Source organism: Hoplias malabaricus, chromosome 10 (assembly GCF_029633855.1).
Source record: "Hoplias malabaricus isolate fHopMal1 chromosome 10, fHopMal1.hap1, whole genome shotgun sequence".
NCBI lineage: Eukaryota > Metazoa > Chordata > Actinopteri > Characiformes > Erythrinidae > Hoplias > Hoplias malabaricus.
The window spans coordinates 5146640-5172890 of NC_089809.1; the positions used below are offsets into that span (position 1 = coordinate 5146640).

The following is a 26251-nucleotide window of genomic DNA, read 5'->3' on the forward strand; positions in this document are numbered from 1 at the left end:
CTGCAGAGTTCATTCTTTATCAGGGTGTCTACAGACTTTTGGACATCCCTGCGTTTACCGTGGGACAGATCGTCTCCTGCCCTTTTTTTACTCATGTTCAGCTCTGACCTTGGCTATATTTAGAGATTTGCATTTTCTCGACTAGATTTTGTGTGTGTGTGTGTGTGTGTGTGTGTGTGTGTATGAATTTTCATGAGTGTGTCTGTATGCATGTGGCAGTGCCTGTTCGCCTGTTGCTGGGGGAATGTTTCTTTTCTACTCACCCCCCATTCCTCCTCTCTCCCACACACAGACTCTCTCTCTCTCTCCCTCCCTCTCTTTCTCTATCTCAACTTCTATCCCCGTTTCTCTCACCCTTGTACTCTTTCTTCTCTTCCTCTTCCCTTGTATACACCTCCTTTTTCTCTGATAGGCTGTTATTTTTATCTTTACTTTTTACATTTCCAGACTTAAATGTTGTGTTATATGTGTAACACCTGTTAGCTGCAGTGTTAGACCCCCCCCCCCCCCCACACACACACACACACAGTACAATAATGTCATGCAGGCCCTGTGATTAGTTTTTCTAGAATGTCTCTCTTTTGCTCTCTCTCTCTCTCTGTGTATCTCTCTCTCTCTTTCTCTCTCTCTCTCTCTCTCTCTCTCTCTGTATCTCTCTCTCTGTGTATCTCTCTTTCTCTCTCTCTCTCTGTATCTCTCTCTCTCTCTCTCTCTCTCTCTCTGTGTATCTCGCTCTCTCTCGCTGCAGGCTGTGTGTGATGTGAGATATTTGGTGAAGGACAGGTTCAGTGATAGCGAAATGTCTGTGTTCCTCCATCGACTCTGAGCTGATCTGAAGGCACCATTCTTTATAGAAGCAGGTCAATCCTCTCTTTCTCTCTCCCTGTCTGTCTCTCTCTCTCTCGCTCTCTCTCTCTTTCTATTTCACTCTCTCTCACTCAGTTTCTCTCTTGCTTGCTGTCTCTGAATCTTTCTTTCTCTCTCTCTCTCTCTCTCTCTCTCTCTCTCTCTCTCTTACACTCACTCACTATCTCAGTTGCTCACTATGTCTCTCTCTCTCTCTCTCGCTCGCTACAAATTCCCCCCCACTCCCAGTAACTCTTCTACTCTAAAAACGTATTATTATTAATTTGTAATTATAATTTATTGTTATTATTAAAATAATATAATTGTAGAACTGAAATAAACAGCCTGTACCTTTGGAATGACTTGCAGTATTCCGTACCTGACCTCTCTCATGTCCTTTCCATCATATCCTCACAGAAATGGTACAGCATGGTCACAGAGGAGTAGAGGACAGTCTCTACAGTGTCAGGGCCCTTCATTTCAGAAGAACCTTTGGAGGAACAGCACATACGTTTTGTCAGTAAAAGAGAACAGCATGTTTGCTGAAGTTTGAAGCTTGTGCTGTGAGGAGCAGCGCTGCTGTGTGTGATGTAGGAGAACACACGCTGTTTTAGTGCGGCTTTGACTTGATTACACGCTGCGTCTGTGGGTTTTTAGCTTGATTATGTGGAGTGCGCTTCTTAATTCATTCGGAATGGGCTTCTCTCTAGAAACATGGTGTCTTTAACAGCTCGTAGTTGCACGTTTACCAGGTGAGCAAAAACGACACGTGATGCTTTAGTGTTTCTGCAGGGTTCCCAGTGGGCCTTTTAAAAGGGCATCGCAGGAAGGGTGTTTCTGGAGCCTTCAGAATGTTTCAGATATGTCTTCACTAACAGGTGATAGATCTTACTGTAATCCCTTGCTTCTATTTGTTTACACCAGGGTTATGCTTTTTAGTGTTTTTTGTTTGTTAGATTTTTTTTGTAACACTTCACTGTAGGTCATTATTCATAAGATGACCTGACGCCTACAAACTTTTCCTTACAAATCACATCATTCCTCATTGAAGGCTTATTAGAGGTGGCCAAAATTTATATCACAGTATATTTCCTTATTTCAGTCAGTACGATATAATTACAATATCGTTATGAACAATAAAACAAGCAACAAACAAACTGGCAAGAACTGAAAGCATTATGACATCACAATCAAACAACAACAACCTCTTGGCTTTTTCAATATTAATATTTTTAAACTAACTTTAAAATAGAGTGGAATTCACTGATGGCAGCACCCTGTAATTTCTGAGATGGTTTCTTACGTTCCTTCCAAATGTACAGAGTGCAGTTTCTGAAGTGCTGAGTCTGGAGTAGCAACAGAGGAGGCTCTGTTCTCCCTGTTACAGGTCAGTGAACCATCACATTGATTTTGAAGATGTAATTTTAAAGTAAAAATATTTCCTAGTGTTTCTTTACCATAATTAAATATTTATTAACCGATGAAACTATTGAATTGGATGATAACCTTTTGACCTCTTACTGCTGAGATGAATATCTTTCTAAATCTCCTTTTCTCAGGCGCCTAAAACTTTTGCCCACCACTGTGTGTGTGAGTGAGAAAGAAAATCACAAGGAATCATCATAGGAATTTGCTTCATAAAGACCGTCTCTTTAAACCCCCACTGCTGCTCTGCTCCGTTGTCTGCTGTCCACTCCATCACCCTTCTGCTGACCTTTACTTGCCCCAGGAGATTTAAAAGGAATAAAGTGATGTCCTGCTTATCATTGCTTCCTGACCCCTGAGGTCTGTCTGACTCGGAAAGGACAGGGATTCGTGGTCAGTAATGATGCAAGGTTCAGATTTTTGACCTTCACCCATCTAACCCCTTTTATAACAGTACAAATCACCAGAGAACTCCAGAAAATAAACCCACACTCACACAGTTATGACATTTTTTTTTGTGATGTTAACAGTTTGTGCAGTGGCTTCCTGTGGTTGTGCACTACTGCTCTTTTTAAATCACATAAACCCAATTTTGTAGCAGATATATAAGTAAAACCACCCTAACCTTCTGTTCTCTATATCTTCAGAGCTTCAGATTATTAGTAGTAAGCTGTTTAAAGATGGAGAATTATTAGCTGTGTCCAGGAAGATGAACAGAGCCAAATATGTTTTAATAAAAGACAAACCTAGAATAAAATTAATTTTAAAAAGTATCATATGCAGTGGAACCTCTACTAACGAACTTTCCAAGATACGAACCGGGCATTTGAATATTTTTTGCCTCCACCAACGAACCATGACTCTAGAAACGAACCCGAGCCGGCGGCTGGAATGGCCACTGACCCCAATAGGCGAGTCTCCCAGCGCCCCCAGACTTGAGTGAGCTTTTAAGATTAGCAATTTAGCATTAGTGTAAATAGCAGACATCGAAATTCGTGCTAAGTTAAGCCGTATCTATGCTTCGTCTCCCCACATTCACCGCCTACTCTCCGTTATTCCACCCACCCCCCACCTCCCGTCGTACAGCCAGTGCCTGTGTTACTCCTCCAGCCACGTCTTCAAGGTAGTGATGTGTAACCACTTCAAACTTTATTTCTTTTTTATTACTGTTACCACTGTATTTCTCTTTTATTTTTAGTAACGCTACATGTATTTTTTTACTAATTTGAGAGTGTTGTAAACATGTATCAGTGCAACAAGGGTGACTTTCGGGGTGGGGGCTGGAACGCATTAATTGCTTTTCCATTAGTTTAAATGGGGAAAATTGACTCGAGAAACGAACTTTTCTACTTACGAACCAGGTCACGGAACAGATCAAGTTCGTAAGTAGAGGTTCCACTGTATTCATGTTTTCATAGTTTTCTCACACTGATATACAGAATGATACTCTAATAAAATTTCACATTGGACCACTCTGAATGATTTCTCCCTCCCATCTAAAGCTGAGAGAGGAAGATTTTTTTTAATCAACATCACAGTTTAAAGAGAGCACAGTTTTCGAACTGAAAGAGCCACAGGTTTGTTTGCAGCGAACAAGATCAAGGTAACGCAGAGCATGTAGACTGTATGGACGGGAGTCGAGTCTGACCAATCAGAAGCGGCCAAGCACTCATATACTGTGACATCACAATCATAAAAATAACATTGAAAGAATGGTCAAGATTGGCATCAAAAACTAGTTTAAGTGGGGACCTTAGGCTGCTGTGCTTTATAAATACAACTGCAACTAATGCCTGGCCCACACTGCAGGATAATTATACTGATTTTGGGATGTCTGTCGGATGTGAGCGATCTGAACAAAAGCCTCAAAATAAAAGCCAGATTGCCTTCTTGGTTATAAAAGATGGTTAAAACAAATCACAATTTACATATCATTTATCATTTACAATATTGGACAGAAAAATCACATTGAGTTGTTTTTCTCAAATCGTTCGGCCCTAGTCACGATACGTTTAGCATTTTAACCTCGGTTCAAAACTGGATATTCTGAACCGAATCACAGTAGTAATCTCAGTAGTAATTGGTCATTCAGAGTAAATGAAAATATAAGGATTTCGGCGTCCCCTCCAGGGTGTATTCCTGCCTTGCACCCAATGATTCCAGGTAGGCTCTGGACCCCCCGCGACCCTAAATTGGATAAGCGGTTACAGATAATGGATGGATGGATAAGGATTTCGGCTTCAACACTAAAACGCTCATCTACGCCTTGCTTTCTCTTTTTGCTGACAGTGAAAAAGTGATAAGTCAAAGCGAAGCAAAAGAGACACCCCTGAGGAATGAAGGAGTGGAAGTGGACATCATGGCGGCCACCTCCTTCCTTATTTACATAATTACTCATTAAATGACATAATGACAGACTTCCTGGCTCGTTCCGCATCATGATTAAAACACAGCATTTTCTGTGTAGTGCCCAGTCCATTAACCAGGCAAAGAATAAAGGCCAGAGGGATTTTAAAGAAGCAATCAATACTTTTTTTGTGTTATGACCGAGCCGTTCTACTGTATGTTGGATGTGCCCAAGATTTTAGACATGGCCTTCCTGGTCTGGGGGTCCTACTCTGTGGAGCATATACTGGTCACAGCACTGGACCCACGTTTATGTGAGCGTGCAAAGATGTGGTTAAACAGAGCAAAGGAAATGCATCTAGTACGGAGCCCCTGAAGGGACATGGTGAGAATTTCATTTTAGGGAAAAATCTTGTGAGCACCACTCTGTAAATCGTGAGCACCACTTAGTATGTCATGAGCACCACTCAGTAAATCGTGAGCACCACTTAGTATGTCGTGAGCACCATTAAGTATGTCGTGAGCACCACTTAGTATGTCCTGAGCACCACTTAGTATGTTGTGAGCACCACTAAGTAAGTTGTGAACACTACTTAGTAAGTCGTGAGCACCACTTAGTATGTTGTGAGCACCACTTAGTATGTTGTGAGCACCACTTAGTATGTAATGAGCACCACTAAGGAAGTCGTGAGCAACACTAAGTGAGTCGTGAACACCACTTAGTATGTTGTGAGCACCACTTTGCTTCTCTGTCTGGTAACATGGCAGGGAAAGAGGATTTGCTGTAACTCCTCCATCATGGACGAAGACCTATTTAACTTTTTTTGGAGTCGCGTCGCATTGTAGAAACAGATATTCAACGACTTAAAGATGACAAGGTGTTATCTCTGCAGACAGAGTTTTAAAAATACAATAACAGTGAAATTAAACATTTTCTCACAATTAACAGACAATAGCAAATGTGCAAATGATATTGTTGGCTACACGATATATATATTGTTTTTTTTTTTTACTAAATTTTCTTTCAGTCTTTTCAGTTGTGTGTGAGTTATATTGGGAGAGTACAGACCATCAGGCTAAATATTTAGCGGCTTGTGGCGTCCGAATGCCACACCTTTATTTTCTAACATGGAATAACTTTTATGTCTCTATATTTCAGACCTAGCTGAAAGTGTACCTCTACAAACTCACCAATATCCATTTGAGCTGCAGCATACCTGCACCACAGAAACAGCAGGCTCATGACATACTAAGTGGTGCTCACAAGATTTTTCCCTAAAAGGAAATTCTCACCATGTCCCTTCAGGGGCTCCGTAATCCAGAAAGAAATAATGTCCAAATTAAATATGGTGAAAACGAGAAAGAGAACAGAGTGAAAATGACTAAAAACCACAGCTTCTGCTCCTCGCTCCTCACTGCTGGGCTCCTTTGCGAATGCTATTTTGACCAAAGCAGGTCCCAGACATTCCATTGAGACTAAGAACTGTGTTCAAGAGGGTGGCATACGTCCCCTTTAATGCTGAAAGGTTCTCAAAGTGGGAGCCATTGGGTCTGTCAGGTCCGGGGCTTTGATTAGGGTTAAAAACATCCTCTATTCTTAGCTTTAGGGTTCAAGAGCCTAGAATAGTCATTTTTTTTTTTTTTTTTAACTTCTGTGTGTGGATTTGTGTGTGTGTGTAACATCCCTGTGCAGTGGAATGATAAAGTACATTCAGTTGCATCCTGGTGTCTTGGTGAGATATTTCTTTAATTCTCTCTCTCTCTCTCTCTCTCTCTCTCTCTGTCTCTCTCTCTCTCTCTCTCTCAGTCTCTCTCTGTGAGGATTGATTTTTTATAGTCAGCACTGACCTCCTTCTGTAAAATATAAACATGTATCTGATCTTAGACTTTCCCCACAGTGTTGAACTAGTTCCTTTTCCTTTAGTTTTTATTTGTCTGGGCTTTAGTTTATGAGTCTTTCTAATTGTCCATGGGTTTGTGGAGGAAAACAAGGCTTATCTCTGCAGAGACCAAGAACCTAAACGTTAAAGTACATTAAAAGATCTTAAAACATTGAACCACAAGTTCCATCTATTTCGACTTCTGCGTTCTCTGTACAACCCCTATATTTAAGTTGCTTTCACTTAATAAGGCACTGGGGTTGCAGTGTGAGTGCTTTATTCAGGTTTTGGTTTAAGCTTAAATTGGGTATAGCTCCAAATAGGCTTCATTTAAAATAGCATTAATATTAACACCAGCCCAGATTGGTCCGGACGTGTGACCTTGTCCTGTCTGTACCACAAGCCCAGCTTTAATTTTTAAGCAGAACTGCTTGCACATGTGGCGTTGGTGAAGTGAGACGAGGAGAAAGTGCAGTGGTTCTAGTACTAGTCAGTCATTTTCCTCACATCCCCAGACAAGCGTAACGAAGAGGAGTGTATTACTGTCACTCACAGCTTTCTGCAGAGTTCACGGCCAACGTGTCCAATGAGATTTTACTGCTTAGTTCGGCAGTGGGGTTGTAGCACATCCACCGACCAATATAACCATCCCCCTGCTTCTGAATGTGACTCCAGCGTACATGAGGTTTCTCCTTTATTTATGTTTGTAAACAAGTAGATTTTCATATGATAATGATCCAAAAAGTCACACAGCTCCAGGGACCTGGAGGTTGTGGGTTCGTGTCCCGCTCTGGGTGACTGTCTGTGAGGAGTGTGGTGTGTTCTCTCTGTGTCTGCGTGGGTTTCCTCCGGGTGACTGTCTGTGAGGAGTGTGGTGTGTTCTCTCTGTGTCTGCGTGGGTTTCCTCCGGGTGACTGTCTGTGAGGAGTGTGGTGTGTTCTCTCTGTGTCTGCGTGGGTTTCCTCCGGGTGACTGTCTGTGAGGAGTGTGGTGTGTTCTCCCTGTGTCTGCGTGGGTTTCCTCCGGGTGACTGTCTGTGAGGAGTGTGGTGTGTTCTCCCTGTGTCTGCGTGGGTTTCCTCCGGGTGACTGTCTGTGAGGAGTATGGTGTGTTCTCCCTGTCTCTGCGTGGGCTTCCTCCGGGTGCTCCGGTTTCCTCCCACAGTCCAAAAACACACGTTGGTAGGTGGATTGGCATGTGGTATGAGTGTGTGTGTTGCCCTGTGAGGGACTGGCGCCCCCTCCAGGGTGTGTTCCCGCCTTGCGCCCAATGATTCCAGGTAGGCTCTGGACCCACCGCGACCCTGAACTGGATAAGGGTTACAGATAATGAATGAACGAATGAATGTATGATCGAAAAACTAAGCAATGGTGTATTACAGGAGTGCAGTGCAATAGTTCAGTTGAATAACACAGAGTGCAGTTTAATTGTATAGTACAGAGTGATATAGTACAGATTACAGGTTGGCGATACAGTGCAGAGTGTAGAATGTTTATATGGCAACTATATTACAATGCAAACAATATATTACTGGGTATAGTTCAGTAATATACAGGGTATGGTGCAGTAATATAGCACGCTGTAATACAGTTTTGAGTACAACTCAGTGCCTAGTACTTTACAGATTACAATACAATAATACTACACAGTACAGTAGAGATATATGTATTTATATATGTTGTTGTAATGCTGTGCAGGGTAAAACCCATTAGTTAATAACACTGCACAGAACATGATACAAGAACATACGAGAATGCAGTTATACAGTAGAGTGTTTACTGCGTTCTCTGTAAGTGTCTGACCAGGACATCCATTTAAAGCCCTAATCAAGAAGAGCTGAAACAGCATTATGTGTAGTCAGTAATTAGCTCTGCTTTTATCACCAATAAGAGCTGCTGAGTTGATTAGAGCCGTCTTCTTGTGAAGTACACTTTTGTACAGCTGTTTCTCGCCACTGTCAGAACAAAACCTTGTATCCCAATTTTTTTTTGGGACATAATATGAAACCACTAACAGGCCGTCTACATTGGTCCAATAGTTCACTATGAGGTACGTTTATTGACTTATGAGTCCTGTATTCATGCTGTATTCATGGTACTGCTGTATTAAGTGTGTATATCAAATTATAGTACACTGTAACATTGCTGTCTATAATATTCTTAGAACACGTCACATTTCCTACTGAAACCAGAGAGTTATGTCATCGCTGTCCAATCAAAACCATGTATCTCCATTTTTGTGGATGTTGTGGCTGTGATGAAAATGTCATGATGAATGGACTGATAGAAACACTCCAAATGACTTTGTATTAAATCTTTATTACGTTCACGTCCAATGAAAGTTAAGAAGGGTTTTTACCTTCTTGTTTAAAGCTACTATTTTGGGAGATGCACGTTTTTAATTGGACAGACCTCACTGAAATTACAGTGTTGTGCTTGCATTCTAAATAATTACGGAAGCCATTTAGACCTGTATGAATATTTTCATAGAGCCTTATGAATGCAGGAATTGTAGGAAGTGTTGCCCACATTTTATCGGAGAGGAAGTCAGAGTGCGCTGCATGATCAAGAGCCATTTGTCCTGAAATTGTCAGTTATGATGAGAAAAGTATTGAGGCTAATAACGGGAGGTAGACCATCAGGAATATTGATATCTGGATGTGGAAGGGTGTATACGGCAGCTCCGTGACTCTCTCAGTGTGTGGCTCGTTACTGCAAATGAAGTGAAAGAAGTGGCGGAAAAAAGAGCTCCCTGGAGTGTTTTATACGTGATTTTCGACTTGTTCCCTCACTACAGGGGTGCTTTTTCATAGCATGTTTAGCAATAATTTTTATTTTCAGTTTCATTTCCTTAAAGGCAACGTAGACGACTCTGGAGAACTGCTGTTCTTGCAGCAAAACAAGCTCCCCCTCGTGTTTGTTTCCATTCAGAAGCTCCGCGTCTTTAAGTGGAACGGTACGTTTGAGCACGAAGCAGACTGTAGCTTGTTCATGGTTGGAGTTTAACTGTCTAAGTTTTTATTCACTGATTAAATTACCAGAGAAACTTGTTTATAACTTGGTGTTTGGTTTTGTAACATTTTCAGTAAGTGTTTACTTAGGGTGACCAGACGTCCTCTTTTACCCGGACATGTCCTCTTTTTTTGACTTAAAAAATGTCCGTGTGGAATTTCACAAACGTCCGGGATTTTGTTTTTCTAGAGCGTACATAGAACTTCGAGAAGTTTCGTTCACAAACTAGTCCCGCCCTCCCCTACTCCAATTGGTTCACTTGAGTGAGAAGGGGGCGTGGTGAAGCAGCCTAACATTTTCTGATTGGACGGTCTGACTGTACAGCTACCGTTATTGGTCGATAACCTTCTCTGTAAACATTTAATTGGTCAGTCTGCACGTCAGTAGTCGTACACCCCTCCCCACCCTCATTCTTTGGCGACAGTTCCACTATAATAGGTTAATGTTACCCGTCTATGTAGCATAAAGAGAGCAACATCCTCATCTCCTTTTGTGCTTTTCAATGTTAGGAGGTCTCGCCACCATCCAAACGCCTCCAGCTGCCGTGGCTCAGCCAGTGACGCCCAGAGAGAGCTGCGAATGTGGCACTTGTTTCCTCATGTACTGAGCTAGGGCTATGTATAAACGCCGGACATTTTTCCAGCACACAAACAAGTCAGAGCGCAATCAACTTGTGAGAAAACGGTCTCTGAATGTTATCAAATGTCTGTTGGATTAAAATCGCAGACATCGCCCTTTAAAGGCAATGTTCACCATTGTGATCTAAAATCACTTTTTATAAACGTCTGAGGATATTTCCTCACCAACTGCTAGTTCCCATGTCTCTTTGTGTGTTTGAAACCAGTGTAATGTGTTTACGATATGTAAATGGCTATAAAAACAAAGTGGCCTGGCCTGGTCTGGTATGCTAGCCTTTTCAAACGTTGAAAAGCATGAACCGAGATGAGGATATTGCTCTATTCCTGCTCCATAAGTGTGTAATATTGACTTAATTATTCATCCAGACATCACTTACAATGAATCAGTTACTGTAAAATTCACAAAGCTTATGCACACCTCATAGAAACGAAGTGAAATTAAATCAAATGGTGTTCTCTGGAGCAGCCAAGCTTGAGTTAAATTTCCCCATGCTTAATGCCGAGTGTAGTCCGGAGTGTTATAAAGCCTAAAAGCCTCCTGCACTGGTGGAACTGTGTTCTCTTGAGTGATGGAGCCTCATCAAGTGCCTTTGTGATGAGTTAGCATCCAGAGCTAATCAACCAGCGTTAGTGCCTGGTCTCACGTGTTCTGTAATGGCTGCCATAAAATCCTCACAGCAGTGTTCCGCTGTCTATTTTACAGCCAACCCCAAAGGAGTCGAAGGTGTTACTGCAGCCAAGAGAGGACAGATTACCCATAAACACCATTCATCCCTTTAATTGGTGTGTTATTTTTATATTTCAGATGAAAAGAATAAAATGATTCCAGATGATTGTAGCAGTGGAGGGCTTTTTGGTGTTATCTTGGTGTGTGTGTGTGTGTGTGTGTAGTTAGCACACTCTGTGGAGAGTTTTTAAAGCTCGTCAGGGGAGTGTTAGCCACTGCTGTGCTTTATCTGTGTGTGGAGATTCTGCTTATTGATCACCGCTGAGCTAGGTTTATACCACAGCTGCAGAGAGAGAGGGAGAAAGTGAGAGTGAGTTTAGCGCAAACCATCAGAGACTGAGCCTCTGCTTATCCTCACACTGGAGCCTCAGTGCTCAGATTAGCACTGTATCAGAGACACACACACACACACGCACAGAGAGAGAGAGAGAGACAGAGAATTAGGATGGTGGTAAAACTGCATCATTCTGGAGCTGGTGGCTATCCAGCTAATGTACAGTTGATTATAATAATATCCAGTAACGTGGGCACTCATTTTTAACCCAAATTAAGACTGAGGCTATTTGCAAATTCGAACAAAAGCATAGTGAGAAAGAAACGGTTTTTGTAGCATTTAAACTGTAGAATCTGTCTGAATTGTAGGAACATTAGAATCAGGTCACACTGGAACGCTAAATATAACACTGAATCGAATTCAGTCAAATTGTGATTGAGCTTGTAAGAATGAATCCGTTTGACATGAATTATATTGAACTGATGTTCTCCCTGTATCTGCATGGGTTTCCTCTGAGTGACTGTCTGTGAGGAGTGTGGTGTGGTCTCTCTGTGTCTGCGTGGGTTTCCTCAGGGTGACTGTCTGTGAGGAGTGCGGTGTGTTCTCCCTGTGTCTGCGTGGGTTTCCTCCGGGTGACTGTCTGTGAGGAGTGTGGTGTGTTCTCTCTGTGTCTGTGTGGGTTTCCTCCGGGTGACTGTCTGTGAGGAGTGTGGTGTGTTCTCCCTGTGTCTGCATGGGTTTCCTCTGGGTGACTGTGAGGAGTGCGGTGTGTTCTCCCTGTGTCTGTGTGGGTTTCCTCCGGGTGACTGTGAGGAGTGCGGTGTGTTCTCCCTGTGTCTGTGTGGGTTTCCTCCGGGTGACTGTGAGGAGTGTGGTGTGTTCTCCCTGTGTCTGCATGGGTTTCCTCTGGGTGACTGTCTGTGAGGAGTGCGGTGTGTTCTCCCTGTGTCTGTGTGGGTTTCCTCCGGGTGACTGTCTGTGAGGAGAGTGATGTGTTCTCCCTGTGTCTGTGTGGGTTTCTTCTGGGTGACTGTCTGTGAGGAGTGTGGTGTGGTCTCTCTGTGTCTGCGTGGGTTTCCTCCGGGTGACTGTCTGTGAGGAGTGTGGTGTGTTCTCTCTGTGTCTGCGTGGGTTTCCTCTGGGTGACTGTCTGTGAGGAGTGTGGTGTGTTCTCTCTGTGTCTGTGTGGGTTTCCTCCAGGTGACTGTCTGTGAGGAGTGTGGTGTGTTCTCCCTGTGTCTGCATGGGTTTCCTCTGGGTGACTGTCTGTGAGCAGTGCGGTGTGTTCTCCCTGTGTCTGTGTGGGTTTCCTCCGGGTGACTGTCTGTGAGGAGTGTGGTGTGTTCTCCCTGTGTCTGCATGGGTTTCCTCTGGGTGACTGTCTGTGAGGAGTGTGGTGTGGTCTCTCTATGTCTGTGTGGGTTTCCTCTGGGTGACTGTCTGTGAGGAGTGTGGTGTGGTCTCTCTGTGTCTGTGTGGGTTTCCTCCGGGTGACTGTCTGTGAGGAGTGTGGTGTGTTCTCCCTGTGTCTGTGTGGGTTTCCTCCGGGTGCTCCGGTTTCCTCCCACAGTCCAAAAACACACGTTGGTAGGTGGATTGGCGACTCAAAAGTGTCCGTAGGTGTGAGTGTGTCTGTGTTGCCCTGTGAAGGACTGGCGCCCCCTCCAGGGTTTATTCCCGCTTTGCGCCCAATGATTCCAGGTAGGCTCTGGACCCAACGCAACCCTGAACTGGATAAGGGTTACAGATAATAAACTGGAGCACCCGGAGGAAACCCACATGGACACAGGGAGAACACACCAAACTCCTCACAGACAGTCACCCGGAGCGGGAATCAAACCCACAACCTCCAGGCCCCTGGAGCTGTGTGGCTGCGACACCTACCTGCTGCGCCACTGTGCCGCCCCTTGTTACATTTGACTAAAATCAAATTGTCAAGACATTTGAAACCGAACATTGAGTAATTGGAATGGTATCATGGTGACATTTGGAATACTGAATTGAATATTTGAAGCGATGTTTTTAATACTGAATCAAATAACAATGTGGTAACAGCTCTTTTATGACTCAAATTGAATCGACTCATGTTGATGTTAGTAATGTGAAGTGAAGTCAGATTGTGTTGAGAGTTGAATTATTGATTCATATCCAAGTGAATCAAGAAGACATTAGTAATATTAAACAGAATTGCAATTTCAATTTTAAGTCGATTCGAATCATTTCAAAAGATTCAATCGAATCTGATTGTCATGACGTTGGTGGTAGTCTATGGAATTTAATAGACTAGTGATGGCCATATTGAATCGAATCGAGTCGTGATGTTTGGAAGATAGAATGGAATTGATTGGAATCACGGTCACATCTGTAACAGTGAAAACAAATGAATCGTTTAGGAGAATTGAATCGCTGCGGGATGTAGACCCTGAGAGAGTGGTGTGGAACTGAGGAGGCAGAAGGGAGTTAGATTTGTGTCTCTCACACACACACACACACACACACAGAGAAAGAGAGGGAGAGGAGCACGTGATAAAAGCCACACTGTTCTGTCTTTCATCATGAGCTCCAAGTGCCGCAGGCTCCAGCAGAACATCGACTTGATCTCTCAATGAAAAAAAAGAAAAAGAAAGAAAAAAAAACAGGGAAGGAGCGAGAGATAGAGACGGCACCTCGCCGCCTTTCTTTTCATCTTTTTTATCCGCTCTGCAAATTCTCTCAGCTCTCCCCCGCTCATTTCTGTTCTTTTTTCTACTATTTTTTACTATTTTTTTTCTACTTTTTTGTTACCCATTACCACACTGGGGGCCCAGCGACAAATTACCCAGAATCCACTGGGACACCCTCTGCATTCACATGGCTCTGTCATCATTATTGACATTAGCATTTATATCCATTTGTCTCGCTGGATTTTTATTTATTTATTTTCCGTCTCTCATGGCGACAAGCACACATGACAAACTACATGAACTACGCTATGTGGCCAAAAGTTTTTGGACACCTGCTCGCCCAGCATTTCTTTGTAAATGAAGGTTATGAATCTCCTGCTCTGCCGGGAAGGTTAGGAATTAGACTTCTGTCTCTGGATTTTCTTCGATGGCAGAGCGTCGGTGCTGATCTCGGATCAGATCTGACGCTTTGTCACATCCTAAAGGTATCGGATGGAGCGCCATCAATCCAGAGAACACGGATCCACAGCCCAGCCCCGGGGGTTAATATCCCTCTTGCTGACACTTGACTCCGACCATGGCAAATAGAAACGCATGAGAGCCCCGTTTCATGTTGTGCTTTTCCTGTGAGGATTGGACATCTTTGTCCACAACAGGTGCAGCTTTTAAGTGGTGTCCAAAAACATTTGGACATATTGTGGATCCTCATTGACTGCACAATACAAAGATGGTGAAATACAGAGAGAGAGAAGAGAGAGAGAGAGAGGGACGTGTGATGTTTTAAGGTGGAAATGGTTTGTCTCTGTTCATCAGACCATTGCTGTGAGGATTTGATAGCAGCCAGTCAGCATCAGTGAGATCAGGTGCAGATGCTGAATGATTAGTTCTGGATCACCAATCCCAGCCCAACTCACCCCAAATAAAGACATCGATCGAAGCTCCATCAGGTCGGAGGACGAGGCTCCACAGCTCCACAGCTCGATATTTGATGATTTTATGATGATCTCGGGTTCAGGTCCCATCTGTGTGGAGGTTCCGTGTTCTCCCTGTGTCTGCGTGGGTTTCCTCCAGGGTCTCCTGTGTGTATGTGCGAATGGACGATCACTCTGTTCTGGGTGAACCCCTAGTGTCCGATGCAGTCCTCCAGGTGGACGGTTGTTCCTAGATGAGAGGACGCTATGTGCCTTTGGCTGTTGCTTCTCCCCAGTGTGTGTGTGTGTGTTGAATGGAGTGTGCAGTGTTGATTGTAAAGCGTCCTTGTCTTTTGTTCTTTATCTGTGCTCCATTATAGATTCACTAATGTGCTTAATACATACTGCAAAGGCAACCCATAGCATCATGAATTTAAGCCTCTTCCCCTCAAGCTTCTCTCCTGTACACTGTGTTGTTCTGTGCATTCCTGTAGAGGCTCTGTGTGCTGGACCTCATCTTTACTGAGTGGATAATTGGCTGATTTCCCTCATTAGAGAGATTAGCTAAGCCAGACACCAGACTCAGCTGGAAGACTGAAATCCATCATCAGCTTCTGAGTCTGAGTGAGTGACGCTTATAAAACCAGCAGCAGCAATGATCAACCAGCCAGAAATGACCTGACACCCTTGTGTGTGTGTGTGTGTGTCTAAAGAAAGAGAAACAGTAAACGTGTCATTTTAATGAAACATGATAGTAAGTCATAATTTACTTAAAGCAACACTAGGTAATATTTTTACTTTAAAGTTACAGCTTCAAAATCATTGTGATGCTCCACTGACCTGTATTAGGAGTAACGGAGCCTCAAATGTTGCTATTCCAAGCTCAGCACTGCAGAAACTGCACTATGTAACTTTTGGTGGAGGGTAGAATAAGATAAGTTAACACTATATGATCCCAAATAAATTGCAGCAAAACTCTGACTGCAACGAACAGAGCCGGATGAGCCCTCGTGATTTCAGGACAGTGCTGTAACAATAAATTACACTCTGCAACTGTAGGGTGAGCCCAAAGGCAAATATATATATATTACCTACTGTTGCTTTAAATCTTTATAATTATGAGATGCTAAGTAGTTTGTAGGTCAAAGAATAAGAAGAAATTGAGTCTCTGCCTTTCACCCAACTGTGCACACTCTCTCCTTCTCTCTCTCTCTCTCTCTCACACACACACACAAGCGCGCACATGCAGACACACACTAGTGGGCCGTTTTGTTTATCGAGGACACACACAGGGAGGTGGGCAGGCAGCCACAGTAACTGAAGAACAGTTTGATGTAAAAAATAAAACCTTGCTCAAGGGCACTCCAGCCATGAATGTTGAAGGAGGAGACAGTGCTGTTTTTTAACTCCGCCCCTTACCCGTTTTTTCTGTTTGTCCAATGGTATCGTGGGTGATAGGCCATAATTGTGAGATCCGAAGTAAAAGTATGTCATAATTATGAGAAGGTAAGCCATAATTATGGGTATCGTTCTCAATATTCAATACTATATATATATATACACACACACATATATTCTGGTGTTGGAAATGGGCTTTCATGCCACACTATTAGCGTAAAATCAGCGAGGTCACGCCTCGTCCAGTTTAAAAACACACTTCTGTAATCCTTTTTTTTCTTCTGCTCTCTGTAGAAGTTTTATCAGCATTAATTCACAAGTCGCACTCAGGGCCATTTTCCTCCCTTTTTAAATTTTAATTACACATCATGCGGTGTAAGTGTGAAATTAGCAGGAAATGAGTAGTGAAACGATGTGGTGTGTGTGTGTGAGGAGAGTACTGAGCTCATGGGCTTGAATCACAACTCACTGGAATTATACAGCTACAGACTACAGCAAGTGTTGAACATTCCTCATTAGGAGAACATTATTCAAGCTGTGTGTTGATGTTGTAGCTTGTTTTAAGTCATTTATCCAGTGAAAGGGTGTTATTTAACGGGGGGTGTGTGTGTGTGTGTGTTTGTATTCGTGTAAATATGTGTGTATACATGGGGTGTTCACAAAGTTCTTGGTGCAGGTATGAAATAAAACCTACTTATAAAATATATTTCTATTTCTCTGTGATCGCCCTTAATTTCTCTTCATTTAATTTCCCTGAAGAAGCTACATTTCAGCTTTAATCACATGATTTTAAAGCTTTGATCAGAAAGTCGCTTTCCACTGAGGGCTTTCTTCAGATTCAGGAGCAGGTAGAAAGTCGGGCTGTGGGGTGGAGGACTAATGTCCTGAAATCAACACTCACACGCAGCGCAATGCTCAATTTTCATCAGCACACTTGTGTTACTCAGAGTGGTTTAGTTTTTGTGGAGATTATATCAGCACTAAAGACTGAAATATGGCTTTGTTGTCGTTATTTCCCTTCAGAATATGTAAATTATAAAATTATCTGCAGGATTGAACACTCATGTGTGTGTGTGTGTGTGCAGGTTAGTGTGTACGTGTGTGTGCGCAGGTTAGTGTGTACGTGTGTGTGTGTGCAGGTTAGTGTGTACGTGTGTGTGTGCAGGTTGGTGTGTATGTGTGTGTGTGTGCAGGTTGGTGTGTGTGTGTGTGTGCGCAGGTTAGTGTGTGTGTGTGCAGGTTAGTGTGTGTGTGTTTGCAGGTTAGTGTGTACGTGTGTGTGCGCAGGTTAGTGTGTACGTGTGTGTGTGCAGGTTGGTGTGTATGTGTGTGTGCAGGTTAGTGTGTGTGCGCAGGTTAGTGTGTACGTGTGTGTGTGCAGGTTAGTGTGTACGTGTGTGTGTGTGAGTGTGCAGGTTAGCGTGTATGTGTGTGTGTACAGGTTAGTGTGTACGTGTGTGTGCGCAGGTTGGTGTGTATGTGTGTGTGCAGGTTAGTGTGTGTGTGTAGGTTAGTGTGTACGTGTGTGTGCGCAGGTTGGTGTGTATGTGTGTGTGCAGGTTAGTGTGTGTGTGTAGGTTAGTGTGTGTGTGTGTGCGCAGGTTAGTGTGTGTGTGTGTGCGCAGGTTAGTGTGTACGTGTGTGTGTGCAGGTTAGTGTGTACGTGTGTGTGTGCAGGTTAGTGTGTGTGTGTAGGTTAGTGTGTGTGTGTGTGCGCAGGTTAGTGTGTACGTGTGTGTGCGCAGGTTAGTGTGTACGTGTGTGTGTGCAGGTTAGTGTGTACGTGTGTGTGTGCAGGTTGGTGTGTATGTGTGTGTGCAGGTTAGTGTGTGTGCGCAGGTTAGTGTGTACGTGTGTGTGTGCAGGTTAGTGTGTACGTGTGTGTGTGTGAGTGTGCAGGTTAGTGTGTACGTGTGTGTGTGAGTGTGCAGGTTAGTGTGTACGTGTGTGTGTGAGTGTGCAGGTTAGCGTGTACGTGTGTTTGTACAGGTTAGTGTGTACGTGTGTGTGCGCAGGTTAGTGTGTACGTGTGTGTGCGCAGGTTAGTGTGTACGTGTGTGTGCGCAGGTTAGTGTGTACGTGTGTGTGCGCAGGTTAGTGTGTACGTGTGTGTGTGCGCAGGTTAGTGTGTACGTGTGTGTGCGCAGGTTAGTGTGTACGTGTATGTGCGCAGGTTAGTGTGTACGTGTGTGTGCGCAGGTTAGTGTGTACGTGTGTGTGCGCAGGTTAGTGTGTACGTGTGTGTGCGCAGGTTAGTGTGTAAGTTTGTGTGTGTGCAGGTTAGTGTGTGTGTGTGCAGGTCAGTGTGTGCAGGTTAGTGTGTGTGTGTGTGTGTGTGGGTTAGTGTGTGTGTGTGTGCAGGTTAGTGTGTAAGTTTGTGTGTGTGCAGGTCAGTGTGTGCAGGTTAGTGTGTGTGTGTGCAGGTCAGTGTGTGCAGGTTAGTGTGTGTGTAGGTTAGTGTGTATGTGTGTATGTGTGTGTGTGTGCAGGTTAGTGTGTGTGTAGGTTAGTGTGTGTGCAGGTTAGTGTGTAAGTTTGTGTGTGTGCAGGTCAGTGTGTGCAGGTTAGTGTGTGTGTGTGCAGGTCAGTGTGTGCAGGTTAGTGTGTGTGTGTGTGTGTAGGTAAGTGTGTGTGTGTGTGCAGGTTAGTGTGTAAGTTTGTGTGTGCGCAGGTCAGTGTGTGCAGGTTAGTGTGTGTGTGTGTGTAGGTTAGTGTGTATGTGTGTGTGTGTGCAGGTTAGTGTGTGTGTGTTTGCAGGTTAGTGTGTACGTGTTAGTGTGTCCGTGTGTGAGTGTGCAGGTTAGTGTGTACATGTGTGTGTGCAGGTTAGTGTGTACATGTGTGTGTGCAGGTTAGTGTGTACGTGTGTGTGTGTGTGTGCAGTTTAGTGTGTACGTGTGTGTGTTTGCAGGTTAGTGTGTACATGTGTGTGTGTGTGTGTGTTTGCAGGTTAGTGTGTACATGTGTGTGTTTGCAGGTTAGTGTGTACGTGTGTGTGTGAGTACAGTGTAGTGTGTACGTGTGTGTGTGCAGGTTACTGTGTACATGAGTGTGTGCAGGTCAGTGTGTGTGTAGGTTAGTGTGTACGTGTGTGTGTGTGCAGGTCAGTGTGTACGTGTGTGTGTGTGCAGGTCAGTGTGTGTAGGTTAGTGTGTGTGTGTAGGTTAGTGTGTATGTGTGTGTGTGTAGGTTAGTGTGTATGTGTGTGTGTGTAGGTTAGTGTGTATGTGTGTGTGTGTGTAGGTTAGTGTGTGTGTGTGTGCAGGTTAGTGTGTAAGTTTGTGTGTGTGCAGGTTAGTGTGTGTGTGTGTGTGTAGGTTAGTGTGTATGTGTGTGTGTGTAGGTTAGTGTGTGTTTGTGTGTAGGTTAGTGTGTATGTGTGTGTGTGTGTAGGTTAGTGTGTACGTGTGTGTGTGTGTAGGTTAGTGTGTACGTGTGTGTGTGTTTGGGTTAGTGTGTACGTGTGTGTAGGTTTGTGTGTGTGTGTGTGTGTGTAGGTTAGTGTGTACGTGTGTGTGTGTGTGTGTTTAGGTTAGTGTGTACGTGGGTGTGTGTTTAGGTTAGTGTGTACGTGTGTGTGTGTGTGTGTGTGTGTGTGTGTGTAGGTTAGTGTGTACGTGTGTGTAGGTTAGTGTGTGTGTGTGTGTGTGTAGGTTAGTGTGTGTGTGTGTGTGTGTGTGTGTAGGTTAGTGTGTACGTGTGTGTAGGTTAGTGTGTGTGTAGGTTAGTGTGTACGTGTGTGTGTGTGTGTGTGTAGGTTAGTGTGTACGTGTGTGTGTGTGTGTTTAGGTTATTGTGTACGTGTGTGTGTGTCTAGGTTAGTGTGTACGTGTGTGTGTGTGTGTGTGTGTGTAGGTTAGTGTGTGTGTGTGTGTTAGTGTGAGGCCGGGTGTTTTATAGCTGTAATGTATTTGAGTGAAGCTTTAGATCATGTTTACGAGCCGAGGGAATGCAGTGCCGAGACACAACTATAAAACACTCCATCCCGTTTTCTCAGGACAAAACTCCACAAAAATGACAAACACCAAAAGAATAAGGGCGTATAATTTTAACACCTGCTTATTTGCTTTTTCAAGGAAATAATTGTCCTTCTAAAACCTTTCAGATCATGTTTGTTTTTGTTTACACAGATTTTCCACAGCAATTTTTTCCAGTGGTTAACTCTAAAATGCTGCTGATTATTAAACACCCTTCAACCTCAGAACTATTTTAAAATGTGTGTATTTGCAGCGTGTGAGTGTGTGCACTACCCTGTGGTGGAGTGCCTTCCTGTCTGGGGTGTGTTACTGACCTGCACCCATTGATTACGAGTTATGCTTGGGACTCACTGCAATACTGAGCAGAATGAAGTGTTTACAGATGAATGAATGAATGAATTAAAGTGTGTATGTTGGAAAAATTAGTGGTGCTCCGTAATTAAGCCAAGATTAAGGACATGGCACCCTTGGCAAAATGATAATTCCATCTTAAACGATGTAGCCGTTATATTGTGACACCCAAGCTTTTTATTCAGATTTCCCGTTCCACCTTAAACAGTGCAGCGGTAACATTGTGGTGCCGAAATTTCCACTGAGTCCATCTCCAATGTTGGGTTGGCCTTTAAACCCCTCTAACCACCTCCTCGCATTTAGCACAGTGAACCTAGAGTCATGTGCAGCTGCTCCAGAAAATTCCATTAGGTTTCATGCCACAGTCTATTCACTTTGGCCTTAGTAAGTGTGGAGTGTGAATGAGCTGCTGTACAAGAGCAGTGTAGTGTACAACAGAGCAGCAGCCTTATCACCAATGACATCACAACCATGAGCTAGCGTACTATTGCATAATTATGCGTGTTGGTATGCTCTGGCTGTTACAAATAGTTCTCTCTTCAAAATCTGACAGTTGTCAGAAGCTCTTAAGTGTAATGCATGTGCGTGCTACGGCCTCATGGACGTGCCGGTGTGGGTCTGCGAATGACTTTTCCCCCTCTCCCTCTCCTCCTTCATCATCCCCTCTTTCAGCCTCGTTTGTTTCCTTAGGAAGCAACACGACTCTTTTGTTTGATAAGCAAACCTTATTTATCTTTACCCTATGTCTCAGAGCCTTTCTGTTTTCAGGCAGCGGGTGGGGAAATAAATTCATATCAAGAGTGTATGAATTTATGCAGAAGGTATCATGTGTTAATCTCTAGTGCAATATTACCCTTTCCAGGGCTGAGATTGTACCAGCCTGCAGTTTGCAAATGAGCCCTCTCACCATTTCAGTTCCTTTAATGCGCACCCATTGTGGACACACAGTTTGCATAAGCTCCATGGAAAATCATAGGATTAAATGGAATGCTACGGAGCATCTGAGCCTAAGTTCACCGTGCCCAATGCCAAGACAGGTACAAAGCCCCCCTGGCATTGGGCTGTGGAGCACTGGGACTGCATTCTCTGAAGTGATGGAGCGCTATCCAGTGCCTTCGGGATGAGCTGAAGCGAGAAATAATCGTGCAGCATCAGCATCTGGCCTCACTAATGCTCTCATGACTGAATGCTATTGAATCTTCATAGCAGAGTTGAAAAATCGAATGTAAGAGCCAGCGGCGAAACAGTGAAGTGTTTCAAGAGCAGTTCCTGAGGAGGATGCCAAAGTAGAAGTTGATTTAAGGCTACAGGTAGTGTAATGGCCTGGAAATGGCACGCTAAGCATGGGCATAGTGGCGTGATCTCAGGTAACAGATTCTTAATGGAAAACCACCATGGCTGGAAGACAAAACAAACAATTTCTGCTGGAGGGCGGCACGGTGGCGCAGCAGGTAGGTGTCGCAGTCACACAGCTCCAGGGACCTGGAGGTTGTGAGTTCGATGTCTGCTCCGGGTGACTGTCTGTGAGGAGTGTGGTGTGTTCTCTCTGTGTCTGTGTGGGTTTCCTCCGGGTGACTGTCTGTGAGGAGTGTGGTGTGTTCTCCCTGTGTCTGTGGGTTTCCTCCGGGTGACTGTCTGTGAGGAGTGTGGTGTGTTCTCTCTGTGTCTGTGTGGGTTTCCTCCGGGTGACTGTCTGTGAGGAGTGTGGTGTGTTCTCCCTGTGTCTGTGTGGGTTTCCTCCGGGTGACTGTCTGTGAGGAGTGTGGTGTGTTCTCTCTGTGTCTGTGTGGGTTTCCTTCAGGTGACTGTCTGTGAGGAGTGTGGTGTGTTCTCCCTGTGTCTGTGTGGGTTTCCTCCGGGTGACTGTCTGTGAGGAGTGTGGTGTGTTCTCTCTGTGTCTGTGTGGGTTTCCTTCGGGTGACTGTCTGTGAGGAGTGTGGTGTGTTCTCTCTGTGTCTGCGTGGGTTTCCTCCGGGTGACTGTCTGTGAGGAGTGTGGTGTGTTCTCCCTGTGTCTGCGTGGGTTTCCTCCAGGTGACTGTCTGTGAAGAGTGTGGTGTGTTCTATCTGTGTCTGCATGGGTTTCCTCCGGGTGACTGTCTGTGAGGAGTGTGGTGTGTTCTCCCTGTGTCTGTGTGGGTTTCCTTCGGGTGACTGTCTGTGAGGAGTGTGGTGTGTTCTCCCTGTGTCTGCGTGGGTTTCCTCCGGGTGACTGTTTGTGAGGAGTGTGCTGTGTTCTTTCTGTGTCTGTGTGGGTTTCCTCCAGTTGAATGTGAGGAGTGTGGTGTGTTCTCTCTGTGTCTGCGTGGGTTTCCTCCGGGTGACTGTCTGTGAGGAGTGTGGTGTGTTCTCCCTGTGTCTGCGTGGGTTTCCTCCGGGTGACTGTCAGGAGTGTGGTGTGTTCTCTCTGTGTCTGCGTGGGTTTCCTCTGGGTGACTGTCTGTGAGGAGTGTGGTGTGTTCTCCCTGTGTCTGCGTGGGTTTCCTCCGGGTGACTGTCAGGAGTGTGGTGTGTTCTCCCTGTGTCTGCATGGGTTTCCTCCGGGTGACTGTGAGGAGTGTGGTGTGTTCTTTCTGTGTCTGTGTGGGTTTCCTCCGGGTGACTGTCTGTGAGGAGTGTGGTGTGTTCTCCCTGTGTCTGTGTGGGTTTCCTCCGGGTGACTGTCTGTGAGGAGTGTGGTGTGTTCTCTCTGTATCTGTGTGGGTTTCCTTCGGGTGACTGTCTGTGAGGAGTGTGGTGTGTTCTCTCTGTGTCTGCGTGGGTTTCCTCCGGGTGACTGTCTGTGAGGAGTGTGGTGTGTTCTCCCTGTGTCTGCATGGGTTTCCTCCGGGTGACTGTGAGGGGTGTGGTGTGTTCTCTCTGTGTCTGTGTGGGTTTCCTTCAGGTGACTGTCTGTGAGGAGTGTGGTGTGTTCTCCCTGTGTCTGTGTGGGTTTCCTCCGGGTGACTGTCTGTGAGGAGTGTGGTGTGTTCTCTCTGTGTCTGTGTGGGTTTCCTTCGGGTGACTGTCTGTGAGGAGTGTGGTGTGTTCTCTCTGTGTCTGCGTGGGTTTCCTCCGGGTGACTGTCTGTGAGGAGTGTGGTGTGTTCTCCCTGTGTCTGCATGGGTTTCCTCCAGGTGACTGTCTGTGAAGAGTGTGGTGTGTTCTATCTGTGTCTGCATGGGTTTCCTCCGGGTGACTGTCTGTGAGGAGTGTGGTGTGTTCTCCCTGTGTCTGTGTGGGTTTCCTTCGGGTGACTGTCTGTGAGGAGTGTGGTGTGTTCTCCCTGTGTCTGCGTGGGTTTCCTCCGGGTGACTGTTTGTGAGGAGTGTGCTGTGTTCTTTCTGTGTCTGTGTGGGTTTCCTCCAGTTGAATGTGAGGAGTGTGGTGTGTTCTCTCTGTGTCTGCGTGGGTTTCCTCCGGGTGACTGTCTGTGAGGAGTGTGGTGTGTTCTCCCTGTGTCTGCGTGGGTTTCCTCCGGGTGACTGTCAGGAGTGTGGTGTGTTCTCTCTGTGTCTGCGTGGGTTTCCTCTGGGTGACTGTCTGTGAGGAGTGTGGTGTGTTCTCCCTGTGTCTGCGTGGGTTTCCTCCGGGTGACTGTCAGGAGTGTGGTGTGTTCTCCCTGTGTCTGCATGGGTTTCCTCCGGGTGACTGTGAGGAGTGTGGTGTGTTCTTTCTGTGTCTGTGTGGGTTTCCTCCGGGTGACTGTCTGTGAGGAGTGTGGTGTGTTCTCCCTGTGTCTGCGTGGGTTTCCTCCGGGTGACTGTGAGGAGTGTGGTGTGTTCTCTCTGTGTCTGCGTGGGTTTCCTCTGGGTGACTGTCTGTGAGGAGTGTGGTGTGTTCTCTCTGTGTCTGCGTGGGTTTCCTCCGGGTGACTGTCTGTGAGGAGTGTGGTGTGATCTCTCTGTGTTTCCATGGGTTTCCTCCGGGTGACTTGTCTGTGAGGAGTGTGGTGTGTTCTCCCTGTGTCTGCGTGGGTTTCCTCCGCGTGCTCTGGTTTCCTCCCACAGTCCAAAAACGCACGTTGGTAGGTGCATTGGTGACTCAAAAGTGTCCGTAAGTGTGAGTGTGTCTGTGTTGCCCTGTCAAGGACTAGCGCCCCCTCCAGGGTGTATTCCCGCCTAATGATTCCAGGTTGGTTCTGGACCCACCACGGCCCTGAACTGGATAAGGGTTACAGATAATGAATGAATGAATTTCTGCATATTCTCTTTATTAAACATATATTAGAGAGCGACAGGATCATATCCAACAAAACAAAAACACAACCTGGGACTACGATCTGTATACCGTTCATTATTTGGTTTTCCATTTCTGATCCTGCAATAAAAAAGAGAACATCCCATTTCCCAATTTTGTATCTAATCTCGCAACACAGACACAAAACAATAAATGCAAACAAGACACATCAGTATCTGCCGCAGTTTCGCTTGACCACAGGAAAGATGTGTTTTTCTTAAGGAGTGTAAGGAGATTTTGGTTTAAAATGGGGTTGACTCTCTTTCCTTCAACACAGCCAAGACACGGGGGAGATACTGCTATGAAATATCCACAGCAATTGTTTTCAAAGTATGGCTCCAAATCTGTCCTACAGTCTCTCTGCACTTTCTAATGGCTATAAAAATGCTGGATAGGTCAGTAAATTATGCAGTTATGGCTTGTGAATGCAGCATGGCTATGTTTAAACCAAGGACACAATGTCATTGATGTGAAACACTGCTCTAGGCAAGAATTAAAAAATATTTGACTGCCCCCTGGTGGTGAATTTTAAGCCTGTTTAACATGAGCGAGTGAGTTACAGGCTAGTTTCAAGATATGGTTTTCTTGACTGTTGTTCATCTTTTTGGTGTACAGTATGTTATTCTGAATCGTGTCTGTTCCATAAACTGATGTTCTTGTCGTGATGGTTCTCCGTGACTGTGGACGAATGCTAAACACACACTCATCCACTGTAGACTATAAGGACATTATAGAAACAGATTTCTAATGCGAACACAAAAGCTTCTGTTGAATCGATGCAGGAGACAGAGGGTCCGCTAGCTCGGGTATGTATGGAATTAAGTTATAAAACACACTGACCTCCACACACACACACAAACAGGGACACTATCAATGACAGTGAATCACACACAGACACACACACACACACTCCTGGCCCTCCGTATAAACACGGCCGTCCGACGACACCATTTTGCTCTCTAACAATCTTGCTAATTATAATTGTTAATTAATTTTCTCATAGCCTCCTCATCAGGAGACTAATAACCTACATTTTACATAATTAGACCTTCAACCTTTTACTCCCTCTATCTCTCCCTCCATCTCCCTCTCATCCCATGTCTCTTATTCCCCCTCCTCTCTCTTTTTCTCATTCTCTCCTTCTCTCTTACCTTCCGTTTCATTCTCTTTGCTCTGTCTCTCTCTCTCTCTTCCTCTAACACTTCGCCATATGGTGTGGATGTGTGTTTAAGTCACTTTTATTTTAGATGCTGGAACATTGCTGTGAGGATTTCATGGCAATCATAAGAGCATTACTGAGGTCATGTACTGATGTTGGAGTGAGTTCTGGCTCTACTAGAGTTATTAGATGGAGCTCCATTACTCAGAGAATACAGTTCTGTTACTGTATTCTCTCAGTGTTTCATGCTGTTTACCACAGAAGCCAATGCATGGTATTGAACATGGTGACTTTAGGCTTATGTGCAGCTTCCTATTTAAATGTATATCTATCTATAGAGATTATACAAAGTGGGTGCACAATTAAATGTAGCTGAAATTACTAGTTGTAAAAGGGGGGGGGGGGGGAGGTTATAAAATAATGCAGCT

The 26251-nt window shown here is 44.7% G+C and overlaps 1 protein-coding gene across 2 annotated transcripts in view; it reads left to right on the top strand.

The window, feature by feature from the left end:
- Positions 1–1336: 1336 nt before the first annotated feature.
- LOC136708185 (voltage-dependent calcium channel gamma-7 subunit-like) overlaps positions 1337–26251 on the top strand; it is an 89690-nt gene continuing 64775 nt past the window's right edge. Inside the window, exons 1-3 of one of the 2 annotated variants that reach the window (XM_066682533.1) lie at positions 1337–1724; positions 2169–2233; positions 2406–2664. The gene's annotated coding sequence lies outside the window, so the exon portion shown is untranslated. Of the gene's footprint in view, positions 1725–2103; positions 2234–2405; positions 2665–26251 lie in introns of those variants that run through there. The other variant, XM_066682534.1, reaches the window with a different exon arrangement.